Source organism: Limulus polyphemus, unplaced genomic scaffold (genome assembly GCF_000517525.1).
Source record: "Limulus polyphemus unplaced genomic scaffold, Limulus_polyphemus-2.1.2 Scaffold1338, whole genome shotgun sequence".
Lineage (NCBI taxonomy): Eukaryota > Metazoa > Arthropoda > Merostomata > Xiphosura > Limulidae > Limulus > Limulus polyphemus.
Genome location: NW_013666948.1, coordinates 110,864 through 119,219, shown reverse-complemented (window position 1 = coordinate 119,219; position 8,356 = coordinate 110,864). Strand labels below are relative to the sequence as shown.

The following is an 8,356-nucleotide window of genomic DNA, read 5'->3' as shown; positions in this document are numbered from 1 at the left end:
TCTGTTTTCACTTATGGCTATGCTACTTATAATAAAGTTGAAGGGAACTGTTACATCAAATTTGGCAAACGCCCTTCATCACCAGGTGGCACCACTTATAGGTACTAAGAAATGAAAAGTTTAACTAGTTAACTTATTAACTCTATTGTGGTAATGGCAATCAGCTTAGCGCACGACACCAACTACCCGCATGCGCACATCGAATAACACATGGAAGTATTTTCGTGGTGTTGCTTAGTTCTAAGAGTGTTAAACGAAAACCCTGACCAAGTTTCTGTCATCGTTTTGGCAAAGCTTTCGTCTGAGGCTTCTTTCGAAAGGTGTGACGAACACCTTCATTGGACTAATGATCGCAATGTTAACGCTACTTGTTGGGTTTAAAGTTAAAATTTTCTCGCGTATTTTAGCTTGCTCGTGAGTTTTCCTCGTCGACCGTGATCGAGAGCGTACGACCGCGTGCCCTAGTGTAGAGTGCTGTGTGTCAGTGTCGAGGTCTGGTCTACCTGATGAAGTGTAAAGTCTAATGGTAACACAATTTTAAAACGTGATAGATATAACGAGGTGTAGTTAAGTATCGTAAACACTGAAATTCTGTGAAAAGACATTGTGAAAAACTAAAGAATACTACATATACTTTTTGTGATTCACTTGAAATTAGTTTCCTGGTAAGTTGAGACCAATTTTCTTAATAATAATATATACGTATGTTGACAACAATATTATCAATACATAGGTAAGTCGACAGCGATATTATTAATACATAGGTAAGTCGACAACGATATTATTAATACATAGGTAAGTCGACAACAATGTTTTTAATGCATAGGTAAGTCGACAACAATGTTATTAATAGTAATTATACATAGTCGGTAAGAGTTACAACAGTGATAATTAGATCAAACTAAATCTAAAAGAAAGTATTTTGAAGTTTTCTAGGGCCTACAGTCGTAAATTAATATACTATTAGTACTAAAAGTAGTTAGAGTAGATTCTCGAACAGTTAGAGTAAATATTAAAGTTAGTCAACATTTGTTAGGGTGCAAACAACATATTTATAACCTTCCACTTGCAGGTAAAATGTAAACCGTAAACGTTCTGTATTTTCTGGTAATTTTATACTTATAGTGTAGTGGGCAGTATCAAAGTAATATGTAACACTAACAGCTTAAATTACAGTGATTACTATCGGTGTAAAATGTTGTGAACTTAACATTTCATGATAAATGTAATTATTAACATACTGGAAACACATTCATTCAACTCTTTACTACTGCCACTGTATTAATGTTATTGTAATAACTGGTAACAGGTAACTACAAATTGATATCTAAATATCAAAACTGTGAACCTGAACAGTAGTTTGATTAGTACATGGCTTTTGATTTCATCGAAACGTAGCCAATTTGGAGAAAATAACTAAATGTAACAGACATGTTCATTATTAGCCAAGTAAAAATATGACTATGTTACAAAAGAAAGAAAAAAAATAAGTAAAAACATAAAGATAATTGATTGCTGTTTAAAAATGTTTAAAAAAGTCTAGAACAGAATTACTATATTTATTCATTCGAACGTAGATATACAAAAACACTAAATGTTATTCTTAAAGGAAACGATACTGTATAATAAAGTAAACTGATATGTTGGCCTACTCTAGTTTGACCTTCGTTTGATATATGTGGTTCGTTGCTCCTTGTTGATTATATATGAAGTTGTTTTGAAACAAAGTGTACTGGTCAAGGTGAGATTCATTAAGAGCTTATGAGCTGTGATAAGGTTTCTTATAATGCAAATGACATATTTTGGATTGTTCTTTATTACATATATTTAGGTTTCAGTTATGCAGGTTGTTATATCTGAATTTGTACATATAAACAGCAGGACTTTGTTACAGTTCCGTGGTTTGTCGTGGCAGTTTTTGCTTGTTTACAGCAAACACGTGGAAAGCCTAAATCCACGAAAGAAGTAAGTAGGTGACCTACATTTACCTTGAAGAAACTGTTTAATCTAAGAGACACAACAGTTTGCCATCAGCGGCCCTGAAGGCCGATAACCTCATTATGATGTTGTTGCGCCATGACAGAACAACTAAACAAATGTGTGTCATATTTTACTTGCATTGATGGACACAATAAGATTGTTTTGGTGCATGAAAGGCATCAGAGAACATCCTTATTTAGTTGGCTGTTACGTTACATCTATGAATTGAAGAAATATTGACGAACACAAGCAGATGTGAATAAAATGCTTCGTGCTTTAATTCCGTATCAAGACAGTCAATCCGGGGTTCAGTTCTCTTCGGTGGGCGGAGAGCAAAAAGCCCATTGCGTGGCTTTGCGGTAAAACAAAACAAAAACAACTGACCGAAGTTCTGTCGACAATGATGTGCGTGTTACGTATTTCATGTGGCAATAAAATATATTTATGTATATATTAGGAATCACGGTTAGGTTTCTCGGTGATAAATGATGGAAAACAATAACGTTTTATGTATTATGTTATATACACCGGTGCCATGTCTATAGACCTAAGGCCCACTGGTCCTAAAACAACAGGTTTCTTCATGGGGGTGAGGGGTTTACTTTTGTTGTGTAATGAATAACAAGTTGAGAAAAGCAAGTAGCAAGAATCAGTAACAAGTCAAGAAAACTGTGTAGCAAGTCCAGAAAAGCGAGTAACAAGTTCGTATTCTTTATATTGCTACATATCCTGTCGTCAACAGAACAAGCAAAAGACATTTATCACCCATCTCTAGGGTATTTCATCATTTATATAATACCATTCAGTACATCTCTTGTGATTTATCTCTGTTTGATAATGTTTTAAAGTAAATATATCTATTATTCCACTACGTAAAGCCATTATTTTGGTCTTCATCCCAATATAGACTGTGACTATATCAGTGGTTACTTCTAAACTTCTGGATAAATCTTCTTTGAATTTGTTCACTTGATACACTACAAAGAATAAGATGACATGGCATTCTTATGATACAGTTACTTGCTCCCACCCCACCTCTCCGGTCTCTTTACTCCTTTTGCTTTCACACACACAAAAATCCACTTTTATTTACACAATCAAATGACTTCACCATATATATTAGTATGACGAATCCTAATTAGGACCAATGTTGTTTAGGGCTAGAGAACTGTCCCCCACAGACTACTAAGAATTACGATCCACTGTTACTAAAGGTAAGGGATGTTTTAACTTTCGTATATTTGCACTTGGCGCCATTTATTATAAACAACGCTTTTAAACTAATAAAGTACAAAATTCCATTACATAACGTTTTTTGGGGCAAATATAATCGGAATGAAATAAATCCCAACAATCAAAACCAGCACAATTTTAACCTAAATTTAGGGTACTCTTTTGGAGCACACAGCTTATTAAATTATTATTATTTGCTGAACAAAAACGTGTAAAGATATAAATTATTTAGCAAGAAATTAAGTTTTAGTGAATCATTAAAACGGTGATGATGATAGTATCTGTGTGAACCGCACGCTATAGTGTAAATATCTTTGTAGACCGCACGATATAGTAGCACAAAATAAAGCCTGGTAGTTGGGGGCGCTTGACTCAAAATCTGCAGGTCGCGAGTTTGAATCACATCACCGAACGTGCTCGCCCTCTCAGCTGTGGGTACGTTATAATGTTACGGTCAATCCCACTTTATTTAGTAAAAGAGTAGGCTAAAAGTTAGCGGTGGGTGGTGTTGAGTAGCTGCCTTCCCTCTTGTCTATCATCTCTAATTTAGAGACTGCTAGCGCAGATAGCCGTCGAGTAGCTTTGCGCGAAATTAAAAACGAACTAAAGATTAGGGTAAACAGTTACTTTAAGATTTGTTTTTTTTATATAACTAGCAAAAGTATTTTAATGAGTTCTGATGTATGAATGCGTTAATTTTGCCGTAGAATTTCATTATGGCACACAAATAAAATCATAAATTACTAGTACCCGTTAAAAAAAAAACAACAAAATCATAAATTGCTAGTACCCGTAAAAAAACAACAAAAAAGTCATAAATTATTGCTACCCGTAAAAAACAAGAAAACATTACTAGTACCCGTAAAAAATAATAAATTACTAGTACCCGTAAAAAAACAACAAAAAATCATAAATTACTAGTACCCGTAAAAAAACAACAACATAAATTGCTAGTACCCGTAAAAAAAATCATAAATTACTAGTACCCGTAAAAAAACAATAAAACATTACTAGTACCCGTAAAAAAAAACATAAATTGCTAGTAGCCGTAAAAAAGATCATAGATTACTAGTACCCGTAAAAAACAATAAAACATTACTAGTACCCGTAAAAAAAACATAAATTGCTAGTACCCGTAAAAAAAATCATAAATTACTAGTACCCGTAAAAAAAAACGTTGCTGCATTTAATGTGATGGAAAATTGCAAAGAAATTTAAATTGCACATTTGTCTAACCCATTTGTTACTGCTGTAATTTTGATTGTGAAATAAATTTTTAGGAAGAGGTTCCAAGTTTATAACCATGACCAGGTGGTTAGCGCGCTCGACTCGTAATCTGAGGGTCGCGGATTCGAATCCCCGTTGCACCAAACATGCTCCCCCTTTCAGCCGTGGGGGCGTTATAATGTTACAGTCAATCCCACTTTTCGTTGGTAAAAGAGTAGCCCAAGAGTTGGCGGTGGGTGGTGATGATCAGCTGCCTTCCCTCTAGTCTTGCACTGCTAAATTAGGGACGGCTAGCGCAGATAGCCCTCGTGTAGCTTTGCGCGAAATAAAAAACAAATAAACAAAAACAAACCAAGTTTACAAAATAATTAATACTCATAACGTGTAATTTGTATGTTTTATAATATTTTATATAATGTAAGCATATAATTTTAAATATTTGCTTCATACCGTTAGTTAACTTTAAATTAAATTAATTTTATCATTCAGGATGTGACGACATGTGTGTTTATCTTAATATTATGTTAAATACCCTTATCAGTAGAATGCTATCTTGTGACCTTGTACGCATGTACCCTTATTTCTGCATTAATAATCCTCAGTTCCGGGCCCTTTTATCTGTCTAGAGTGAGCAGGTTGTTGTCATGAGTGGCTATGTGCTATATTTTTGAATCTGGAGTATAAGAAGTTAGTTTGGCCTAGTTTTGGATAAGTATGAGATTACCGTAAAGCAAACAGAAATAACAAATTTATAATAGAAAAAAATGAATACATTATGGGATTCTGTTCTTCTTCTTATTTTTCTAAATTAAACAAAAACAAAAAACAATATAGATTAGTTACACCAGATTTGCATCAGAACAGGCTTGAAAGAGTTTCTCGTAGGGTGGCGTAATTTTTAAGTTATTATAAGCTATACTTTTAAAAAATGGAATAGATGGATGTTTTGATTTCTAAGCTGTAGGAATAATAAATAACAGCTTTAAGTGAACATGAAAGGGGATGGAATTTATTTTCAGGTAAAGAATTTTATTCAAAGATAGCTTTCCTCCATAGAGCAGCATGTTTTTAAGTCTCTATTGGCCTGAATACCCCGTATGGTCTTTTGTAAAAAAAAAAAGTTATCCACAAAATCTAATATTATCAGTTCCTTTCGTTGTCACGTGATAGCATGGCCAAATGGTTAAGGCACTCGACTCGCAATCTGAGGGTCGCGGGTTCGAATCCCTGTCACACCAAACATGCTCGCCCTTTCAGCCGTGGAGGCGTTATAATGTGACGGTCAATCCCAGTATTCGTTGGTAAAAGAGAAGCCCAAGAGTTGGCGGTGGGTGGTGATGACTAGCTGCCTTCCCTCTAGTCTTACACTGCTAAATTAGGGACGGCTAGCGCAGATAGCCCTCGTGTAGCTTTGCGCGAAATTCAAACAAACAAACGTCACGTGATAACTCATTTACAAGTTAAAAGAGTGAAATTCAGTTATTTTTCGTGATATGCCCTTTTTTATATTATATCGTATTTAACGGCATGATAATGTTTGGAGTTTCTCTTTGGAAGGCGTTGAATTTAGGAGCTTTGTTTAAAATGGACCAAAGTGTCGTTCAATCAAGATCTGTACGTGTCTCAGCGCCATTCAGATCCTTTTAGAGAGCCTCTGCGAATGATTATAGCTATGGACTACAAAGGAAAAGCCCTATAACTTCATTAGAAGACTCATATCACTACTGGTTTCGGTCTTAGGCCTACATCAGGCGATAAAACTGTCACAATACATCACAGTGTTCTGGAACGTAGATCAATGATTCAGAAGAACAAGGAAGACTATTGGTTAAAAGTGGCCGAGTGTGGCAAGTTAGTGTGCGGTATATATGCTTAAATTGTGACTATTATCCACTAATACTTTCTAGGCAATAAAAAAAACCACAGAAAAAAGCATCAGCCTGATTTATTTAAACATTAACGGCTCATATTCTTATTTTGTCATGCCAACCGTCATATCAGTTCTGAACATAATCTCAATTTTGAAATATTAAGGGGGGGGGGTATACAGTAAAACTTTCTATAGAAGTGGTCACATTTTCTAGAATATATGTTTATTGTTAAGCACAAATGGGATGATTGTGCTATGCCCACCACGAGGATCGAATTTCGAATCTTAGCGTTATGATCTCTCAAACTTACCGCTGAGCTATAAAATACATTAAGTTGTCAGCGGTTGCCAAGTGCTTTCGTGAAAATAATCGTGTTTATGATAATAAACATAAATACTAATGAAACGGATAAGTTTCAACTTGCTGAAAGAACTAATAAAGAATCACGGATGCGTTTTTCGTTCAGCGTCTCCTCTTCTGTCAGTTCCTGCGGAATTATGCACGAAACAAAAAAGTTCTGCTTTCTAATTTTGCAAATTTTGTAAGCAATATTTTCGAATTCTGCAACTTATTTCGTAAACCGAATATTCGTTTCAAGCAACTTATTTTGTAAACCGAATATTCGTTTCAAGCAACTTATTTCGTAAACCGAATATTCGTTTCAAGCAACTTATTTCGTAAACCGAATATTCGTTTCAAGCAACTTATTTTGTAAACCGAATATTCGTTTCAAGCAACTTATTTCGTAAACCGAATATTCGTTTCGGATATGTACTACTTCAAGAGGTACGTTTTACTTATTTTTTCTTGTTTAGTATGTGTAGTATTATGCACTGAATTTCAAGTGCTGTTGTTAAGCCCCCCTTCCCAGTGGCACAGCGGTATGTCTGCGGACTTACAACGCTAGAATCCGGGTTTCGATACTCGTGGTGGGCATATCACAGATAGCCCATTGTATAACTTTGTGCTTAATTACAAACAAACGAACAAACTGTTGTTAAGGAAGTTTATTTTTCAGTGAACATTTAATCAAACTCGACATTTCCTGTTGCACTGCTGTTACCATCTTTCAGCACCAGAAAAGAAACGTCCTCCGGTTAGCCAGTGGTAAGTCTTCCTATTTACAACACTAAAATCAGGGGTTCGATTCTCCTCGGTGGACACATCAGATAGCCAATGTTGCTTTGCTATAAACACAGAGAGAGAGAGAGAAAAGAAACTCCCTAACCTAAGCGCTTTCGAAAAGTGGACTTTCCTTCCTCAGGGGGTAAATGAAAAATGACCATTGTATCTAAGCGTGTCGATCAGTGTGTGGTATTTAAGAATTGAGACTTCACGCGTTTCTAAAAGTATGACCTAAATTATGACAAACGTTGCGTGTGTGTGTGATGTGTGCAGTGACATAAAACAGAGATAGTTTTGAAGGAAAAAAAAGCTCACAAGATACTGCATGCGTTTGTGCTAGAAGCAATTTACAGAAGAGTACATCAATTACACATTGTGTTTAATATCTGTGATAGACTGTAAGTTACACTACAGGTACATTTAATACGATTACGTTTGATTTAAGTTGTTACTTTCAGTACCTTTATTGTAATTCTATCTATTGTATATTTAAAAATCTTCAGATTCCTGTATTATGTAACTGATAATAAAGGAAAGTTATGAAAACATGTATGAGAGTCCAGTGTGTATCACAGATTCGTTACTATGGCAACAAATACACAGTGGGGATTTTTGTTCGTTATACGCTCGCCAGTAGCACAGCGTTATGTCTGCGGACTTATACCACTAGAAACCGGGTTTCGATACCTGTGGTGGACAGAGTACAGATAGCCCTTTGTGTAGCTTTGTGCTTAATAACATACAACAACAACAACAACAATTGTCCGTTATAAAAGTTTACAATAACAGTGTTAGTACTACCGTAACTTTAATGTGTTATCGTGTATACAAGAGTATTGTTGCGTATCTGCTCGTTTGTTAATTTCCGGTATAAATTCTTCCCGATGAACTTCAGCGATACAAGTCCTTTCTTAATTAAA

At 35.2% G+C, this 8,356-nt stretch overlaps 1 long non-coding RNA gene across 3 annotated transcripts in view; it reads left to right on the top strand.

Moving 5' to 3' along the window:
* The first annotated feature begins 206 nt into the window (after positions 1-206).
* Positions 207-8,356, top strand: part of LOC111086699 — a 66,901-nt gene continuing 58,751 nt past the window's right edge. For all 3 annotated transcript variants that reach the window (XR_002611429.1, XR_002611427.1, XR_002611428.1), the window contains exon 1: positions 207-665. This is a non-coding gene — a long non-coding RNA (uncharacterized LOC111086699). The remainder of the gene's footprint in view (positions 666-8,356) is intronic.